This window comes from Globicephala melas, chromosome X (assembly GCF_963455315.2).
Source record: "Globicephala melas chromosome X, mGloMel1.2, whole genome shotgun sequence".
Classification (NCBI taxonomy): domain Eukaryota; kingdom Metazoa; phylum Chordata; class Mammalia; order Artiodactyla; family Delphinidae; genus Globicephala; species Globicephala melas.
In genome coordinates this window covers 102,431,530-102,451,450 of record NC_083335.1, presented here as the reverse complement: position 1 = coordinate 102,451,450, position 19,921 = coordinate 102,431,530, and positions in this window count along the sequence as shown.

Here is a 19,921-nt window from a genome sequence, read left to right as displayed (position 1 = left end):
CAGGCTGAGGACAGCCTGAAGGAAAAAGTGAGGGATGTATAGAGACTCAATACTCTGGCCAGTAAGCACATATTTGTTCAAGAAATGAGACAGGATTAGGCCCCCTTACAGGCAAGCAGGAGAGCAGTGAACCCACACAGTGAAGTAGACTTAAGTAGAGGAAAGACCTTTTATGTTTTGTCTGATCATTGCCACTCTACAAGTTACCTGACCAGGGAAACAGAACTAAGCTAAAGTTTTAAATGAAGGTCAGAAACCTACAGATTTGAGGAAGATGGTCATAAAAAGAGGCTATAGAGTAATATTTCCTCCCAGGAAAGGAAAGAATAAGCTTTGAGGTCATATTGAACCGGTTTTATACAATGACCTGGCCACTTTGTCACTTTATTAACTTCCTCATAGTTGTGAGGATTAAATTATTTTTAAAATAATACTTGTATATATCACTGCTGTGTATGACATTGTAGACACTCAATAAATTATTATCATTATTATTCTTCAATCATAGAATGTTTCTTTGGAATAAGAAATGGAGTAAAGGTTTTGCTCAAACGAATTATTTTTCTGTAGCAATTATTTCTAGAACCTATGAGGAACATTGTGCTGGATGATGAACAAACTCCTGCAAGAATCAATGTTGGTGAGTCACCACACAATTAAACTTAGAATCATGGTGGGAAAGGTAGTCAAAGGAATACGTAATATAATTATCCAATATACAAATGAAACCCTGACAAAATTCAATAGTAAGTCAAAATTTGAAGATAAAATATAAAAGTCAGTAACCCACAGGAAACCAGTGTACTATTTAGTTACTTTAAAGCCATGTTATTAAAAATTTGAGATAAATGTTTTTAAAAGCAAAAAATAGCGATTCAAAATAGCTTTATTGACCCTTCACCTCCTTCCATTACTATGTTTGATACCCTACTTTAGGCTCTTATTACTTTACTCTTCTCACATGAACTGTGTCAATAATAACCCAATAGTTCTTTGTTTCTTTAGACATCCACCATACTTCTCATCTTACTTTCTGTCCATCCATCCATTCAAATATTTTTCCATCTACTAGGTGCTGTGTTCATTCTGGGGGAGCTATTAAAAAAACAGATCTATTAAAAACAAATACATCTAGAAGTCTCTGTTCTCAATAAATACTTGTCTTGTGAGGAGGGCACATACATCATAAAATTATAATGCAATATGATAAGAATTATAGTATACCCATACGTTGAATTACTATGCAGCTACACATATTAGAGAGTGAAAAGGGAGATAATAGAACAGAATATGATTTTGATATGATGTTGATAGCAATATATCTACTATATATCTGAATTATACAAATATATTTTAGACAGCTATTTCTATGCGTATATATATGCATGAGCACATCAAGAATGATATTCATCCTCGTGCTAACAGTTTTCTGTCGGACTATCAGAGTTGGGGGAATTTTCACCTGCCTCTTTACTCTTTTGTACATTGTTTGGATTTTTACAATAAGCATATATATATGTAATTAATATATGTAATTAGATTTATAATTTAAAACGCTGTGCAGACAGACAACATCAACTTGTGCTTGACTTTTTAAGTGAATCTCAGACCCACCTTTTCCTATATAAGCTACTTGACCTATCAGTGCCTTTCTTCTTCATCTGAAAAATGGAGGAAATTATAATGCCTTTTGCATAGATTTGATATCATTCTGAGATAAGATAATCCAACTAAAGTCATGTTCAGTGGTATCTGAAAAAGAATAAGTGTTCAAAAAAGTTTGTTAGAGTAAGGAAGAAGAGGAGGAGGAGATGAAAAATTCATTTAAAGTCCCTTCTACCATAGACCTATCTCAACACGGAGTCTCAGTCAAAGAAGCCTAGACTAGAAGGGCTTATCCTCTCCTTTGAGCTAGATTAAGTGTTTTCTCAGGTTTGCCCAGTGTAAGGCCCTGCCACATGTTAGCACGTTTCAGGTGGTTCTCATGATTGTTCCATGTGAACCAATGACCAAAGTTGGCCTGTGGAAAGAATGGAGTAATGGAAAATGGATAGCAGGAGTCATAAGTTGATGTGCCTTGTGTGGGCTCTTAAGGTTCCTGAGGTATCCAGGTGTTCTATTTTAGCAAATAAAAGCAGTATATTCAGAGTATCAGGATAATGAGGAAATAGCAAGCATGGGGTTAGAGTTCAGGTGAAAAGGGTGTTGTAAAAGTTAGTGTGCAGTGACTCATTTTAGTTTGATTCTGCTATGAAGAGTCATGGGAAACAGTAATGCTGTTGAAGGCAAAATAACAGTAATGTATTCTTCCCCATCATATTGATATGGTTTTCTCATGTTTGTTGAAGAAGTTGAACCATGCTTTCTAAATTTTACGCATATAGTCTTGGGGAAAGATGTGTACCAAACATGGCAGGAAAGCTGCAGAACTTTTGGACCTGAGGCAGCTTACGGAGTTGGGAAATGAGCACCTCAAAGATAAGCTATGTGGAAAGAAGAGGCTGACTATACCTTGTTGCTGTACAAGACCCCAAGGCTATTGAACATTTCACTTAGAGAAGGAGAGTAATAATGACAGAGGCTGAATATTTCTCTCAAATGTGATGAGATTGAGTCTTAACTAAGAGTTACAATTTTGTTGATACAAGAGATATTAAGGAATTTGCTATGTTTTGATGCTTCTGAGTTTGTGGATTGGAGGCTCTTGTACATCATGTATGAGGACCTCATTCAGGCTTATTAAGAGTTCTTATACTGCATTTTTATGCATCGTGGACCAATTTCAACTCCTGGTATTGGCAGTTACTCATTTTGAGACAACAGTTATGATCATATTTTTTAAATGGTACACAGAAATAACTGTAAACTCTCAGAAATCCTTTCAAATATATAGGATAAAGTGGACTCTGATGAGAATAAATTTGGAAGAGTAGTAAATATTGCTTTAGAACCTCTGATAGCACATAATGTGGTTGTCAGAAGGAAGAGAGAGGGTGAATGTAGCTTTGTTTGAATCTGAAGAGACTCATTTCTCTATGCCTCCCAGAGGATAACCTAGAGATGGAGGCACCTGAGTGGTGAAACTTAAGATGCCTATTTCAAACTAATAAAAAGTGAAACCAAACAAAAAAGACAAAATTTCTTTCTAGAGTTGGAGAGTCACAGAGTGGACAATACTACCATAGTAGTACTAGGACATCAAAACAACCTTAAGGGAATTTCCTGGCAGTCCAGTGGTTAGGTAGGACGTCGTGCTTTCATTGCCAAGGGCCCAGGTTCAATCGCTGGTTGGGGAACTAAGATCCCACAAGCCACGTGGCTCGGCCAAAGAAAATAAATAAATGTTAAAAACTCCTAAAAACAATCACAACTTTAATAAGCCAAGACGTGGACCAAAATGATGACCCATGAAAATTTAAAGGTGTGGTTTCTTTTTTTTACTGACTATAAGCCTCTTTCTCCAGAAGAAGACACATTTGAATTTTGTCTGAAACAGTAAAGTTGATGGTGCCAAATAGGTACTGTGACATCCAAATATTTGCGGTTAGTGAACATTAGTAATCTCAAAGCAAAAGGTGCTACAGGAACTATGGATTATATTAAACATAAGTGTTAGGGTAACGGATGTTTAAAACAGAACATACTTAGTAAATTTGGTAAAGATTTTTCAGGAGGCAAGAGTACAATCATACAAAACTGGAAGACTTGTCTCATAAGACAGTGGCCTTTGGAAACTTAAGAGTCAGAAATCCTGGATCTGGCCTTTTTAGAACATATTCAGGCAAGCACAGAATTGAACTGGATTGCCTGCAAAGTTTTCTAAATAATGATGCTATTACAGGAAGGGGAGAAGGTTAAGGTAATTGCCCCCCTCCATGGATCCAGGGAAGCCAGGCATGGACAGTAGATTTCAGTGATATCACATCTCCTTGAAGCACCTTTGCCTCAAGGAGAAGCAGAGCCAGCTTCTTGGGTGTACAGCCTGTGCAGTTGCACAAGGCATTTCACTTAGCAGGGCCCCATACTTGGGTTAATTCTCTGTTATCACAGTCTTGAACCTTATTTTAAATAAAACTTTACATTAAGTGCAACTTTACTTTTGTAAAATATTTTGCCAGTTTTATGGAAAAATAATTGACATCAGTTTATAATTTTAAGGCATACAGCCTGATGGTTTGATTTACACGTATTGTGAAATGATTACCACAATAGGTTCAGCTAATATCCATCTTCTCATATAGATAAAATAAAAAGAAAACAAAAGAAAAAATAAATTTTTTCTCCTTGTGATAAGAACCCTTAGGATTTACTCTCTGAACAACTTTCCCATACATCATACATCAGTGTTAACTATAGCCATCCTGTTGTACATTACATCCCTAGTATTTATCTTATAACTGGAATTTTGTACCTTTTGACCACTTTCCTCCTATTCCCCCTCCTCCCCCACCCTCCACCTCTGGTAACAAGAAGTCTGATCTCTTTTTCTATAAGTTTGGTTGTTTTTATTTTTGTTTTTTTTAGATGCCACATATAAATTGAGATCATTCAGTATTTGTCTTTGTCTGACTTGTTTCACTTAATGTAATGCCTTCAAAGTCCATCCATGTTGTTGCAAATGGTAGAATTTCTTCGTTTTTATGGCTGTATAATATTCCATAGTATGTATACGTGTGTGTGTGTGTGTGTGTACACACACACATACCAGAACTTCATATCCATTCATCCATTAATGGACAGTTAGGTTGCTTCCATGTCTTGGCTATTGTAAATAATGCTGGCATGAACATGGGGGTACAGATATCTTTCAAAGTTAATGTTTTTGTTTCCTTTGGATATAGTCCCAAAGGAAATTGCTGGATCATATGATAGTTCTATTTTTAATTTTTATCATAGTGGCTAATTGTGCGTTAGCCTTTTTGCTTAAGTTAATTCAAGTTGAGTTTATGCATATATAAGAAAGGAATCTGATCAATGAATACTGTATCTTCAAGGTTTATAAAAATAAAATAATAAAAAGATTACTCATTAAGACGGTTGGGAAAATTTACGTTTCTTCATATATTCACTATTAGGAAGAAAGGAAATAAGCTATTATTCCCTAGAACCCATTATAAAAAGAGTCCAGGTTTATCTTAATTGATTCCAGACCTCAGAAAGCTGAAGACACATTGTTATAATATGAAGGAATGAATATAAGCTGTAGGCAGATGAGATAATTAGACCCTTTCTTTTCTGTTCAGGGACTTATCTTTGTATTCATTTGAGTAGTAGCTCTTCCACAAGTGATTAGTTCTTTGAGAATGTAGGCAGACCTTTATCAATCCCTTTTAAAAGCAAAGTTCGTTTCCATGAATGGCTTTCCACCTATGAACTAATAAAAACATATGCCTTTGATATGTTAGCAGTTTTTGTGTGTTTGATGCAAAAGAGATTTTGGTGTCTTGGGTATTTGATATCCTTTTATTCCTCTCTGTAAATCTCACAGACATTTTCCCTGGCTGGAATGTAAATCATTGTGTATATCAATAAAGAAAGTCATATTGGACTAGAGGATGAGAAGACCTTAACCTGCAAAGATGCCTCCTTTAGACTGGACTTTTTATTTTGTCCCTATGCTTTCAATTCCAGAGCTTTCCAATTGCTCAGGACGCTTTCTCCATTAACACCACCTCAGTTTACATCAGTTAAGCAAACATTTACAGAGAACCTATTCTTGTCAGGGACTGTGATAAGTCCCATATGGCTTTTAGCATCTCCCAAACTTTTTTTTCCCCCTTTAATGTGGGACTTTTTGTAACAAACCTTCTATAGCTTTTTTAAAATGCCTAATGAGGACTTCCCTGGTGGCGCAGTGGCTAAGAATCCACCTGCCAATGCAGGAGACATGGGTTTGAGCCCTGGTCCAGGAAGATCCCACATGCCGCGGAGCAACTAAGCCCGTGTGCACAACTACTGGGCCTGCACTCAAGAGCCCGCAAGCCACAACTACTGAAGACTGCGTGCCACAACTACTGAAGCCCATGTGCTTAGAGCCCATGCTCCGCAACAAAGAAGCCCACGCACCGGAACGAAGAGTAGCCCCTGCTCACCACGACGAGAGAAAGACCGCGCAGTGCAACAAAGACCCGGCGCAGCCAAAAATAAATATATTAAAAAATTAATTAATTTTAAAAAATGCCTAATGATGTATTATACTCTTACATATGAATTTCAATTTGACTGGTTATATATATCTAGATGAAAAAATCTTTTTCTTCAGTACCTTAAAAATACCACATCATTCTCTTGTCTTTGTACATCCAAATACACTAAGATATCAATCTGGTTCTTGGTTCTTTGAAGTTCATCTTCATTTTTCCTGGAATTTATCTTTTTTCCTTTGGCCTTTTATGTACCTTTACAATCTAAGTGTAGTATTTATAATCTGTGGATGATTTCACCTTTAATTTGGCAATTTTATCTTTATTATTTCTTCAAATCTCTCTCTCCCTTTCTACCTTACTTCTTCCCGCTTCCCTCCTCCTCCTCCTCCCCTCGTCCCTTCCTCTCTTTTCTGTCTCTAAAAATTTTCCTCTGCTTCTCCTGGTATGTGTTGCTACTATTCTGTATTCTGTATTTTTAAACTTTTCTTTTGCACATGCTCTCTATTCTTTCTGTTTTCAGGAAAGGTAATTCTCTTTGTTGTTCTACCTCATAAACACACCTATTGTGTTCCATATTTCAATGATCATAGATTTTATGCCCTAATAATTCTACTGAATTCATGATTGTTCTTGTTTCATATTCTTAATATATTTACTTATTTACAATTAATTTACGTGTGACCTCTACTGCAGGCTTTTAGGATTTTCTCTTTTTTCTGGAATCCTGAACATTCCTAATGATTTGACATGACACAAGTCCCTTTCATTCATGTTCTAGGCTCTTGGAGAGCCATTTAAATCTGGAGATTTATCATTCCATTTTGGAAATTTCACTCTTTGATAATTTACCTCCATCTGTTTTCTCTATTCTCTGTTTCTGGTACTGCAATTAGTCATATGTTAGAATGAGTCAATTGTTTACCTATTTTTTTATTTTTAGTATCGTATTTTCCATCTCTGTCTCATTCTATTTTTTGTGAGATTTTTCTCAACTTTATATTTCAGCCCTTCTGTTTAATTTTTAATTCTTAATATCTTATTATTATGAAGAACTCTTTGTAATTATCAAGTTCTCTAACTTTTTTCCTACTTTAATAGAATTCTGTTTTTAATTTTTGGATGAAATATCTTGTGCTCTGTGGATATTAATATATTCAATTTTCTTTTTCTGTATATGTTGTCTCTGTTTCCTCCGATTTTCTCTTTTTTTTTTTTTTCCAAGATTGAGACTCATCAAATGCCTACTAATTTGGGGCAGTTGTTTTAAATTAAGAGTGAGACACTACAAAAGCCTGTCTTTTGGTTACCTTAACTCTTGGGCTTCCAGATGTCAAGTCCAGCTTTTTTTAATAGATCTCCCAAATGTCGGTTCCCAAATGTCGGTTTTAGGACTTTTAAAAAAATTTTATTTTTTTTTTTAATTTTTATTTCACATTGGAGTATAGTTGATTAACAATGTGTTAGTTTCAGGTGTATAGCAGAGTGTTTCAGTTATACATATACATGTATCTATTCTTTTGCAAATTATTTTCCCGTTTAGGTTATTAAGGAGTATTGAGCAGAGTTCCCTGTGCTGTACAGTAGGTCCTTGTTGGTTATTTGTTTTAAATATAGCAGTGTGTACATGTCAATCCCAAACTCCCAATGTATCCCTCCCCACCCACCCTTCCCCCTGGTAACTCTAAGTTTGTTATCTAAGTCTGTGAGTCTGTTTCTGTTTTGTAAATAAGTTCATTTGTAGCATTCTTTTTAGATTTTACATATAAATGATATCATATGATATTTGTCTTTATCTAACTTACTTCACTTAGTATGATAGTCTGCAGGTCTATCCATGTTGCTGCAAATGGCATTATTTCATTCTTTTTAATGGCTGAGTAATATTCCATTGTATATATGTACCACATCTTCTTTATCCATTCATCTGTTGATGGATATTTAGGTTGTTTCCATGTTGACTATTGTAAACAGAGCTGCGGTGAGTATTGAGGTACACGTGTCCTTTCAAACCATGGGTTTCTGTTGATATATGCCCAGGAATGGGATTGCTGGATCATGTGGTAGCTCTATTTTTAGTTTTTTAAGGAACCTCCATACTGTTCTCCATAGTGGCTGTACCAATTTACATTCCCACCAACAGTGTAAGAGGTTGCCCTTTTTTCCACACCCTCTCCAGCATTTATTGTTTGTAGGCTTTTTGACAATGGCCATTCTGACTGATACGAGGTGATATCTCATTGTAGTTTTGATTTGCATTTCTCTAATAATTAGCAATGTTGAGCATCTTTTCATGTGCCTCTTGGGCATCTGTATGTCTTCTTTGGAGAAATGTGTATTTAGGTCTTCTGCCCATTTTTTGATTGGATGGTTTGTTTTCTTGATATCGAGCTGCATGAGCTGTTTGTAAATTTTGGAGGTTAAACCCTTGTTGGTTGCTTCGTTTGCAAATATTTTCTCCCATTGTGTGGGTTATCTTTTCATTTTGTTTATGGTTTCCTTTGCTGTGCAAAATCTTTTAACTTTAATTAGGTCCCATTTGTTTATTTTTGTTTTTATTACTCTAGGAGGTGGATCAAAAAAGATATTGCTTCAATTTATATCAAATATGTTCTGCCTATATTTTCCTCTGAGTGTTTTATAGTATCCCACCTTACATTTAGGTCTTTAATCCATTTTGAGTTTATTTTTGTGTATGGTGTTAAGGAATGTTCTCGTTTCATATTTTTACATGTAGCTGTCCAGTTTTCCAAGCACCATTTATTGAAGTGACTGTCTTTTCTCCATTGTATAGTCTTGCCTCCTTTGTCATAGATTAATTGATCACAGGTGCGTGGGTTTATTTCTGGCTTTCTGTCCTGTTCAATTGCTCTATATTTCTGTTTTTGTCCCAGTACCATACTGTTTTGATGACTGTAGCTTTTTAGTATAGTCTGAAGACAGGGAGCCTGATTGCTCTGGCTCTGTTTTTCTTTCTCAAGATTGCTTTGGCTATTTGGGGTCTTTTGTATCTTCATACAAATTTTAAGATTTTTTTGTTCTAGTTCTGTGAAAAATGCCATTGTTAATTTGATAGGGATTGCACTGAACCTGTAGATTGCCCTGGGCAGTATAGTCACTGTGACAATATTGATTCTTCCAATTCAAGAACATGGTATATCTTTCCATCTGTTTGTGTCATCTTTGATTTCTTCCATCAGGGTCTTATAGTTTTCAGAGTACAGATTTCTGCCTCCTTAGGTAGGTTTATTCCTGGGTATTTTATTCATTTTGATGCAGTGGTAAATGGGGTTGTTTCTTTAATTTCTCTTTCTGATCTTTTGTTGTTAGTGTATAGAAATGCAACAGATTTCTTTGTATGTATTTTGTATCCTGCAACTTTACCAGATTCATTGATGAGTTCTAGTAGTTTTCTGGTAGCATCTTTAGGATTTTCTATGTATAATATCATGTCATCTGCAAACAGTGACGGTCTTACTCCTTCTTTTCCAATTTGGATTCCCTTTATTTCTTTTTCTTCTGTGATTGTGGGTGCTGGGACTTCCAAAACTATGTTGAATAAGAGTGGTGAGAGTGGACATCCTTGTCTTGTTCCTGATTTTAGAGGAAATGCTTTCAGCTTTTCACCATTCAGTATGATGTTAGCTGTAGGTTTGTCATATATGGCCTTTATTATGTTGAGGTATGTTCCCTCTATGCCCACTTTCTGGAGAGTTTTCATCATACATGGGTGTTGAAATTTGTCAAGAGCTTTTTCTGAATCTGTTGAGATGATCATATGGTTTTTATTCTTCAATTTGTTGATGTGGTGAATCACACTGATTGATTTGTGGATATTGAAAAAATCCTCGCATCCCTGGGATAAACCCCACTTGGTCGTGGTGTATGATCCTTTTAATGTGTTGTTGGATTCTGTTTGCAAGTATTTTGTTGAGGATTTTTGCATCTATGTTCCTCAGTCATATTGGTCTGTAATTTTCTTGTTATATCTTTGTCTGGTTTTGGTATCAGGGTGATGGTGGCCTCATAGAATGTATTTGGGCATATTCCTTCCTCTGCAGTTTTTTGGAATAGTTTCAGAAGTATAGGTGTTAATTCTCCTCTAAATGTTTGATAGAATTTGACTGTGAAGCCGTCTGTTCCTGGGCTTTTGTTTGTTGGAAGTTTGCAAATAACAGTTTCAATTTCGATATTTTTTTTAAATTATTTATTTATTTATTTATTCATTTTTGGCTGTGTTGGGTCTTCACTTCTGTATGAGGGCTTTCTCTAGTTACAGCAAGTGGGGGCTACTCTTCATTGCAGTGCGCGGGCCTCTCTTGCTGCGGAGCACAGGCTCCAGACATGCAGGCTCAGTAGTTGTGGCTCACGGCCCCAGTTGCTCCGCGGCATGTGGGATCATCCCAGACCAGGGCTTGAACCCATGTCCCCTGCATTGGCAGGCAGATTCTCAACCACTGTGCCACCAGGGAAGCCCCCCAATTTCAATACTTTTGTGATTGGCCTGTTCATATTTTATATTTCTTCAGTCTTAGGAGATTGTACCTTTCTAAGAATTTGTCCATTTCTTCTAAGTTGTCCTTTTTATTGGCATATAGTTGCTTGTAGTAGTCTCTTATGATCCTTTGTATTTCTGTGGTGTCCATTATAACTTTCTCCTTTTTCATTTCTAATTTTATTGATTTGAGCCCTCTCCCTCTTGATGAGTCTGGCTAAAGGTTTATCAATTTTGTTTATCTTTTCAAAGAACCAGCTTTTAGTTTCATTGATCTTTTCTATTGTTTTCTTTGTCTCTATTTCATTTATTTCTGCTCTGATTTCTGTGATTTTTTTTTTTTTTTTTTTTGCAGTACGCAGGCCTCTCACTGTTGTGGCCTCTCCCGTTGTGGAGCACAGGCTCCGGACGCACAGGCGCAGCGGCCATGGCTCACGGGCCTAGCCGCTCCGCGGCATGTGGGATCTTCCCGGACCAGGGCACGAACCCGTGTCCCCTGCGTCGGCAGGTGGACTCTCAACCACTGCGCCACCAGGGAAGCCCTCTGTGATTTCTTTTCTTCCACTAACTTTGGGTTTTGTTTGTTGTTCTTTCCCTATTTGCTTTAGGTATAAGGTTAGGTTGTTTATTTGAGATTTTTTTTGTTTCCTGAGGTGAGATTGTATTGCTATAAACCTTCCTCTTAGAACTGCTTTTGGTGCGTCTCATAGGTTTTGGATCATCATCCTGTCATTTTCATTTGTCTCTAGGTATTTTTTGATTTCTCCTTTGATTTCTTCATTGATCCATTGGTTGTTTAGTACCATACTGTTTAGCCTCCACATTTTTGTGGTTTTTTTTAGTTTTTTTCTTGTAGTTGATTTCTAATCTCACAGGGTTGTGGTCAGAAAAGATCCTTGATATGATTTCAGTTTTCTTAAATTTACCGAGGATCGCTTTGTGGCCCAGCATGTGATCAGTCCTGGAGAATGTTCCATGTGCACTTGACAAGAATGTGTATTCTGCTGGTTTTGGATGGAATGCTCTATAAATATCAATTAAGTCCAACAGGTCTAATGTGTCATTTAAGATCTGTGTTTCCTCTTGATTTTGTGTCTGGATGATCTGTCCATTGATGAAAGTGGGGTGTTAAAGTCCCCCACTTTTATTGTGTTATGTTGATTTCTCCTTTTAAGGCTGTTAGTATTTGCCTTAAATATTAAGGTGCTCCTATGTTGGATGCATATATATTAACAATTGTTATATCTTCTTCCTGGATTGATCCCTTGATCATTATGTAGTGTCTTTCTTTGTCTCTTGTAATAGTCTTTATTTTAAAGTCTGTTTTGTCTTATATGAGTGTTGCCACTCCAGCTTTGTTTTGATTTCCATTTGCATGGGATACCTTTTTCCATCCCATCAGTTTCAGTCTGTATGTGTCCCTAGATCTGTAGTGCGTCTCTTGTGGACAGCATATATATGGGTCTTGATTTTGTATCCATTTGACCAGTCTGTTTGTTTTGGTTGGAGCATATAATAGATTTATGTTTATGGTAATTATCAATATGTGTGTTCTTACTGCCATTTCATTAATTATTTGGGATTTGTTTCTGTAGGTCTTTATTTAAGAAATAAAGGTAAAAAGTAAGATTAGTATTGCTATACATTTGACACTACCATTAAAAGAAACACATCTGATGTGTGCCTAATGTTAGAGAGGAACTATTCATGGTTTTTGTGCTTATTAATGCATTCAGGCAACTCATAATTTAGATAAAACCCAAGGTACCAAATTTGGAAAAAGCACTGCATGGTAAGATACAGTGTTTGGTAGGCTATAGTGTCAGTGGTGCTTTTTATTTTTTTTTAATTTTTAAATTTTTTTGGCCACGCATGTGGCATGTGGGATCTTTAGTTCCCTGACCAGGGATCGAACCCGTGTCCCCTGCATTGGAAGTGTGGAGTCTTAACCACTGGACTGCCAGGGAAGTCCCGTGAGATGCTTTTTAAATTGTTATTTTTAATTAGCTTTTTTGTGTCTGGAATGTTTTACTTTTCCCCTTTTTTCTTTATTGAGGAATAACTGACCAATATAATTGTATATATTTAAAATGTATAATGTGATGATTTGATAGACATTGTTGAATGAGGTGATGGATGCATTAATTATCTAGCTTTGCTTTTGATCTACAAAAGATATACCTGACATTAGTATATCTTATTGTAAGTGAAAACAAATGAAACATTGAGACATGCTTAAAAGTTAAAATTCTTTGTAAAACAGTGAAACAAGATTTAAAAAAAATAAATTGCAATAAAAGTTATATACATATTCAGTAACAACATAAAATCTGCTAAGCTGTAAGTATTTTAGATCAATCACATGGAAGATAATTGGTAGCAGTGGAAATCAGAGAATTGATAGACAAATCAAATAAAAATTAAAGGAATCATGATTATAATATGGGTGACTTCCAATACAGTATTTAAGTTAGAGACTTGAGATATCACATAGAAAATGTTTCTACAGTTTTAAATAGGTCACTCAAATATTTAGGTGAAACTGGGACTTACTCTTTTCCAAAAATGTAAACAAATGCAACTCTAATTGTACTTTATTGTTTCTGAGATAAATTTCTCTCTCTCTGTTCTTCATATTATCCTTAGGCATTAACCTCCCGATCCCTCATTTATCTTCAGTCTTCACTAAGCATTTGTTAAACTCTGTACTGTGATCTTGATTTTTTTAATATTTTATTTATTTTTATTTTCTTTTTAGTTACATTGAGAAGTAATTGATGTACATCACTGTATAAGTTTAAGGTATGCAGCATGATGGTTTGATTTACATATATTGTAAAATGATTATCACAATAGGTTTAGTTAACGCTCATCATCTTGTATAGATACAATAAAAAGAAAAAAAAAGTCTCCTTTTGATACGAACTCTTGGGATCTACTCTCTTAACAACTATCCTGTATATCATACAGCAGTATTAACTATAGTCATCATGTTCTGCATTACATCCTTAGTACTTCTTTATCTTATAACTGGAAGTTTGTACTTTTTGACTACCTTCCCCCAATTCCCCCTCCTCCAACCCCCCACTTCTGATAACCACAAATCTCATCTCTTTTCCTATGAGAAACAGTAGAATGGTGGGTGGTGGTTTCCAGGGGCTGAGGGTTGGGGGAACTTGGGAAATGTTGATCAAATGGTACAAACCTGAAACTAGAATATGAATAAGTTCTAAGTATCTAATGTACAGCATGGTGACTATAGTTAATAATAGTGTATAATTGAAATTTGCTAAAAGAGTAGATCCTAAGTGTTCTAATCACACACACAAAAATGGAAAATGTGAGGTAATGTATGTGTTAATTTACGTGATTCTAGTAAATATTTCACAAGGTCTGTGTATGTCAAATCTTGTTATACACTTTAAATATATACCTTTTTTGTTAATTATGCCTTGGTAAAGCTGGTAAAAATTATTCTGTAGTGCAGATCATTTATTCTGGGGATTTTGTTGGGTTGGCTGGTTGGTTATGTCATAATTTTTATTTCTCTTTTTCCCCTCTTTTTCAAATTATGCTCCTGAATTTCCAATTTTTTTAATTTTTGCATATATATTTCATTTCACCTTATCCACAGGTAAGGTAGTGGGAAGTTCCATGAATACCATCTATTTGCTCTAGTTTAATGTGTATGAATGATCTTTGATTCTTTCCCAATATATCTGAGACCTGCTTATCTCAGAGTTTCTATATGAGAGCTATATACTAAGTATAATGTTCACATTTTTTTTTCTAATCCAGTTACCTTTCAGATACGGTGGTGGCCAGAGAAAGAGGGACAGAAGCTTCCAGGAATTGGTATAGGTCTTGAGTGTATCATAATTTTCTAGATGACCTTAGCAAGTAGTGGTGGTGTTGGGAGTTGTGAGGAGGTTAATATTTCAATGCATAAAATTTCTGAAGAAATATAATATATGGGGGTATATTATTTTTGTTATAGGTCCAAGGAAGGTAGACTTGATGTTCTAGGACTTTTATAGACATTATTTTTTTCCTTAACTTTCTTTAACTCTAAAGAGAGTAAGTTAGTTTGTAAAATGTCTTAGTCTTCTTTTAATTAGCTCAGCCGATCGTTAGCTCTAAGAATTGTGTGAGGGTATTCCTCACATGCTGTAAATTGTTCCTTCAAATCCAGGTGGAGCCTTGGTAACTTGGCTTTAGATAGAGACAGTTACCCTAAGTTCTCATGCCCCATGCTTCATCGGCTTCTTTCCTGAAATTATATTAACTCTCTTCTCAACCAGTGGAGGTAAACATAGGTGAAATCTGTCAGGAAAATTCTCTGAAATTTGAAAATGGGGAAAAGATATTACTGGGCTTGCCCTTCTGCCGTCTGGGCTATTTTATAGTTTTGTAGAGCAGAGGTTAACTGGTAGAGATGAAAGTCATTTCCGTCTGTTGGAATAGATAATCCCTAATGGTTTATGGCCATGTTAGACATTAACAAGCTTCGTATCTTACCCAAGAATCTAATTCTATCATTTCTTTGGTAAACTGCCTATCTATCTAACTTTTCAAATGATCTTTGGGCTATTTGCCTTAGATTAATGATTTTATCTTTTTGAAAATTATACCTGAACCATGTTGGAGGTTTCACTGAGATGCCCCAGTGGACTGACCTGATGGAGACAAGTAAACTAAACCATGTGGGCTGGTTAGTTCCAGGCCTGTCTTCTCCTGACTCCTGGATTGGATTCCAAATAACAATAGTACTTCCACTTTGCTGACTCTTGATTTTTCTAAGTTGCTTTTTTTTCCTTTCTGTTGATTTTGTGTTTTTATATTTGTTTCTGTTTTGCACTCAACTGATAAGTTATTTTCTCTTGGTGACAGCAGCGATTGGAAATTTGGTCTTATGGTCTGATCATTTGGTGATATAGGTTAGATCAATGATAGAGATGTATTCTCCGATGTGAGAGAGATAATGGAGAATATAGTTTGTTAATCTTTTTGGGTTTTTGTTTGTTTGTGAGCTTATGTCAATTAAGAATTTTGTACCAATTAGAAGGAAAAACATCTCTCTGAGATTTTAACTGGGGAGTTTTGGTGTTTAATGTTCCCCTGTGGCTGAAGTTACGGAACAGAAGCTATAGGTACTCTCTGTGTCTATGCACCTGTACTTGATAAAAGGACTTTATCTTTCATGAAGTCAGTGTGAAATGTTTTCCTACTTCAATAGAGAATTAATAAGTTCTATTATTATGTCCCTTAAACTTAAAGGAATTCTATTCTGATTTGTTTATAGAGGTAAAAGAGCCCTTATATAAATCTAATATTCTTCCTTAAAATCATAGGAAGAAGAAAACACCTGACCTAATAACTCTAAATGTGCAATGCACACCAGAAAAATACAGAAATTGCTGGCTTAAAAACATTTTTAATCTAAGTTTACATAATTAAGATGAATCTTTAGACAAATTAGACTGGGTTAGTAGTTTTGGCTAAAATAATAAATAGTAACTCTCTTGTCTTTTCCTTGAATCTATCAGTATGCTTTATAATCCAAGCATTTTGTTTTTGTTTTTGTTTTTGTTTGGGTTTGCTTTCTCTTGAAGTGACAAGTTGATCTGAACTTCTAGGCTTCTTATTATTGGTTTACTGATCAAATAAGTTAATATTACTCCTGGAAAACATTTACAATTATGAAAGAGATTAGTTTGTGTGTAGCTAAATTGAATCATTATTCTGACACTTTTTTATATCAACAGTGATTATGTGTTGTAGTGTTTCAGTTTAAATATAATTTACAAATTTGGATTAACATTAAATTGAGTTAATTAATAGATAATGATTAGATGCCTAGATAATTTCTAAGTAAAAGTGAATACTCAAACATTGATTACTAAACATAATTTTAAGTTTATATTCTGTTACTTATTATTTTTATATGCCTTACAGTAGCTATATCTTTCGGTAATGTTAATGAACATGTTCATTTAAGGTACTTTATGAAGGTGTAAAAGTGCTATGTGTGGCTGCAGGGAATGAGTTTTCTTAGTCTGCTAAAGTAGTTGATAGAGAGTTCTCAAATAATAGGCCTCTCAGTATTTTTCTGTGAAATAGAAGTTCATTTTCTTTATTAAAAGTTACGATTATTATGGTTGGTTGAGACTATATTAGGAGGAAGAGTACCAAGATAAATATACTTAGTATGTATGGTAATAGGATGTGGTTTTGTTTATCAAGAGAAAAAGAGGGTCATTTTGTTTTAAAGGTTCCAGTTGTTCCAGAATGTCTTTAGTGAGTGACAGAATCTTAACAGATATAGAAAATTGTAGAAGGTTTAAAGAAAGGTAGTTTTTACTCAACTTAGTTTATAATAATTCAGCATGAAAAGGAACAATGAAATGTATTAAAATTTTGCCAAAGTTGGCTCATTTTAGATGAGGTTATTTATACAAAAAAAGAACATTGAAACTTCTACTGCCCAAAATGTAAATGCAAGAGTATACTGTGACTTTTACCTTTGTTAAAATGATTAAGGTGTGTTAGAGATCTTAACAGGAAGTGATAAACGTTATTATTTACCTTCTGTAGGTAATCCCTGTCTCACCAAAATAGTTTCTGTTTTGCTTTATTATTTAATTAACAACGAAAGCAGCACAGATTCTTCAATTGTCAAAAAGATAAAGTTCCTTACAACTGTGTTACCTTCTTAAATAATTATTTTAAAATATTTTACTCACTTTGATTAAATAGGTAACCAGGTATTGTTTCTCAGGCATCCATCATCCTATCTTAAACAATTGATCAGATCTTGACAATTCCTTTGATTTTACTTGCCCAAGATAGGATCTAAGTTGAGAAAAAATAAATAAAACTTCAACTCTGGGGGCTTCCCTGGTGGCACAGTGGTTGAGAGTCCGCCTGCCGATGCAGGGGACACGGGTTCGTGCCCCGGTCCGGGAAGATCCCACATGCCGCGGAGCGGCTGGGCCCGTGAGCCATGGCCGCTGAGCCTGCGCGTCCGGAGCCTGTGCTCCGCAACGGAGAGGCCACAACAGTGAGAGGCCCGCGTACCGCAAAAAAAGTAAAAATAAAAAAATAACTTCAAGTCTAACATTCATATTTAAAGAGATCTTACAGATTCTCCAGGAGGCCCTTGGAAAATCACAAGAATTTATTATTTACCTTATAAAAGAAAAGATGCTATAAATAGGTTTGTTTTATAACTCCATCTTAATTAACATTATTGTAAGAATTATGTGAACAAAACTATCAAATCAGAAGAGATACTTGGTTTTCCTAAGGTTAAATTTTTATAGTTAAAATATTATCAATGTAAATATTATAGAGATTTTACATTTTATGGGAAGGCTTAGAGATTTGCCAGTGCCTATGCTGCCATAATGCATTCTTATGCTTAGAGGAACTATTGATTAAATCTTTATGAAATAGTTATTTACTGTACCCCAATAGAAAACTATGATATTATTAGCATTGTGTTAAATTAACCACAGCCTCTCAGTCTCATCAAATGCTTTTCTGCTCCTAGGTGTTTGTCTCAAGTCTCTGGTATAATCTAGAAGCTAAAATTTGTGTCTTCAACAAAGAAGGACAGTCTTAGAGCCTCTTGGAAAGGATTCTAACAGGTACTCTGAACTATTGATACATCAAAGAATAGACTTTTGGCTACAAGCTGCCCAGTTGGCATTGCTTAACAACTTTGAGTTTATGCTATGGAGTAAGTCAGGATTTCTAGGACCCTTTTTAGTCCAGAAGCAAACAGACTTTGTGAAAGCAGATTGCTGACTTGAGTCCCGATGAAACAAAATTCATCATTTAAGACTGAGGAAAACAATCTTATTATAGTTATTTGTTTGGAATATTATTGGAATTATTTTTTTAATGTTTCAATTTTAATGTTATGGAAGGAAGTCTCATGCATTTTTTTCTTAAGCTATTCCTAACACTTAATGTAGTAGACTGTGCTTCTGTAAAGCAAAATGAAACGTTTTAATGTTATTTGATTCTCACTGGCCTCTCACAGTTCAGAAACAAATAGTACTTTTTACTTGAGTGCCCTTACCTTTCATAGCAATGTTATTTATTTATTTGTACAGGTTCAATAAGAATTTGTCCTCCTTTATTCCCAGATATATAATTGAACAAATTACTTGTGCAATCATGGCCATACTTAGAACATCATATTTGCAAGTGACTCTCATCAAATCAGGCATAATAAGCCCACTCTTAAAGAACAAGTATTGACTTCATATGTTGACCAAATGACTACAAAGCCCTCCTAAGAAAACTGACTTGGTATCTGGTTTATAAGGTCCCAGTCTCACAGGTAGTAAGAAAGGTCACTTTCTGACAGGCTAGGGACCTTAGAAAAGTTTGGGGACCATGCCATTTTCTGGAAAATTCTATCTTTATCCCTCCATGACTAGTTTTTAAAGATAATTGCATTATTTTGTAAATACAAACCATAGTTTCTTGGAGCTGCATTGACAGGATTTCCATCAGTATTCATTTTTCATGTTATAGCAGTCTTCCATTAAATTATGAAAGGATATGTCATTTAATAAAATGATTCAGTCTTCCTCAAATTATTTCATCAATTTGGTAGATTTGAGAAATGATGGTCAATATTTTATTGACTACTTTGATATTCTCATATTTTTTTGAAACAATGAGGGATGGCATTTATCATTTTATAATTTTTAAAACTGCACTATTTAGGAAACTTTTTTAAAAAGTAGGTTCACTGTATAAATGTTTGTCTTTATATATAAATCAAAGTATCAATTGAAATTAAGAAGGTAGAGTCTGGAGGAAAGTCTTTCAGCATTGAACTTATAGGGAATTTGGAAATTGGGACAGATAAGAAAATATACTGAGACCAAAAACTTTGCTTACCTAAATTATTTGTGTTTCACTAATTCAGTAGTAGAATTCATCAAGTCATTGCAGAATAAAGAATCATTATAATCAGAAAATTAGGATTTTTCAAAATCTACAGGCATTTGTTTATAAATGATATGTGCATTAATAGTTCTAAGTTTCATTTTATGCTAAGACAAATGTATTTCCATGTATTCTTCTTTAAATAACTCTCGTTATCAGTAGGAAAACATGTTTTGGATTTTTAAAAACTTTATTACCATACAGATTTTTTAAATGTTCCCATTCCTAGAATCATAGAATGTTTAAAGTATAAGCAACATATTCTTTAACATATACATTTTCAAACTAGTGAATTCTACTTTCTTATGTGAAATGT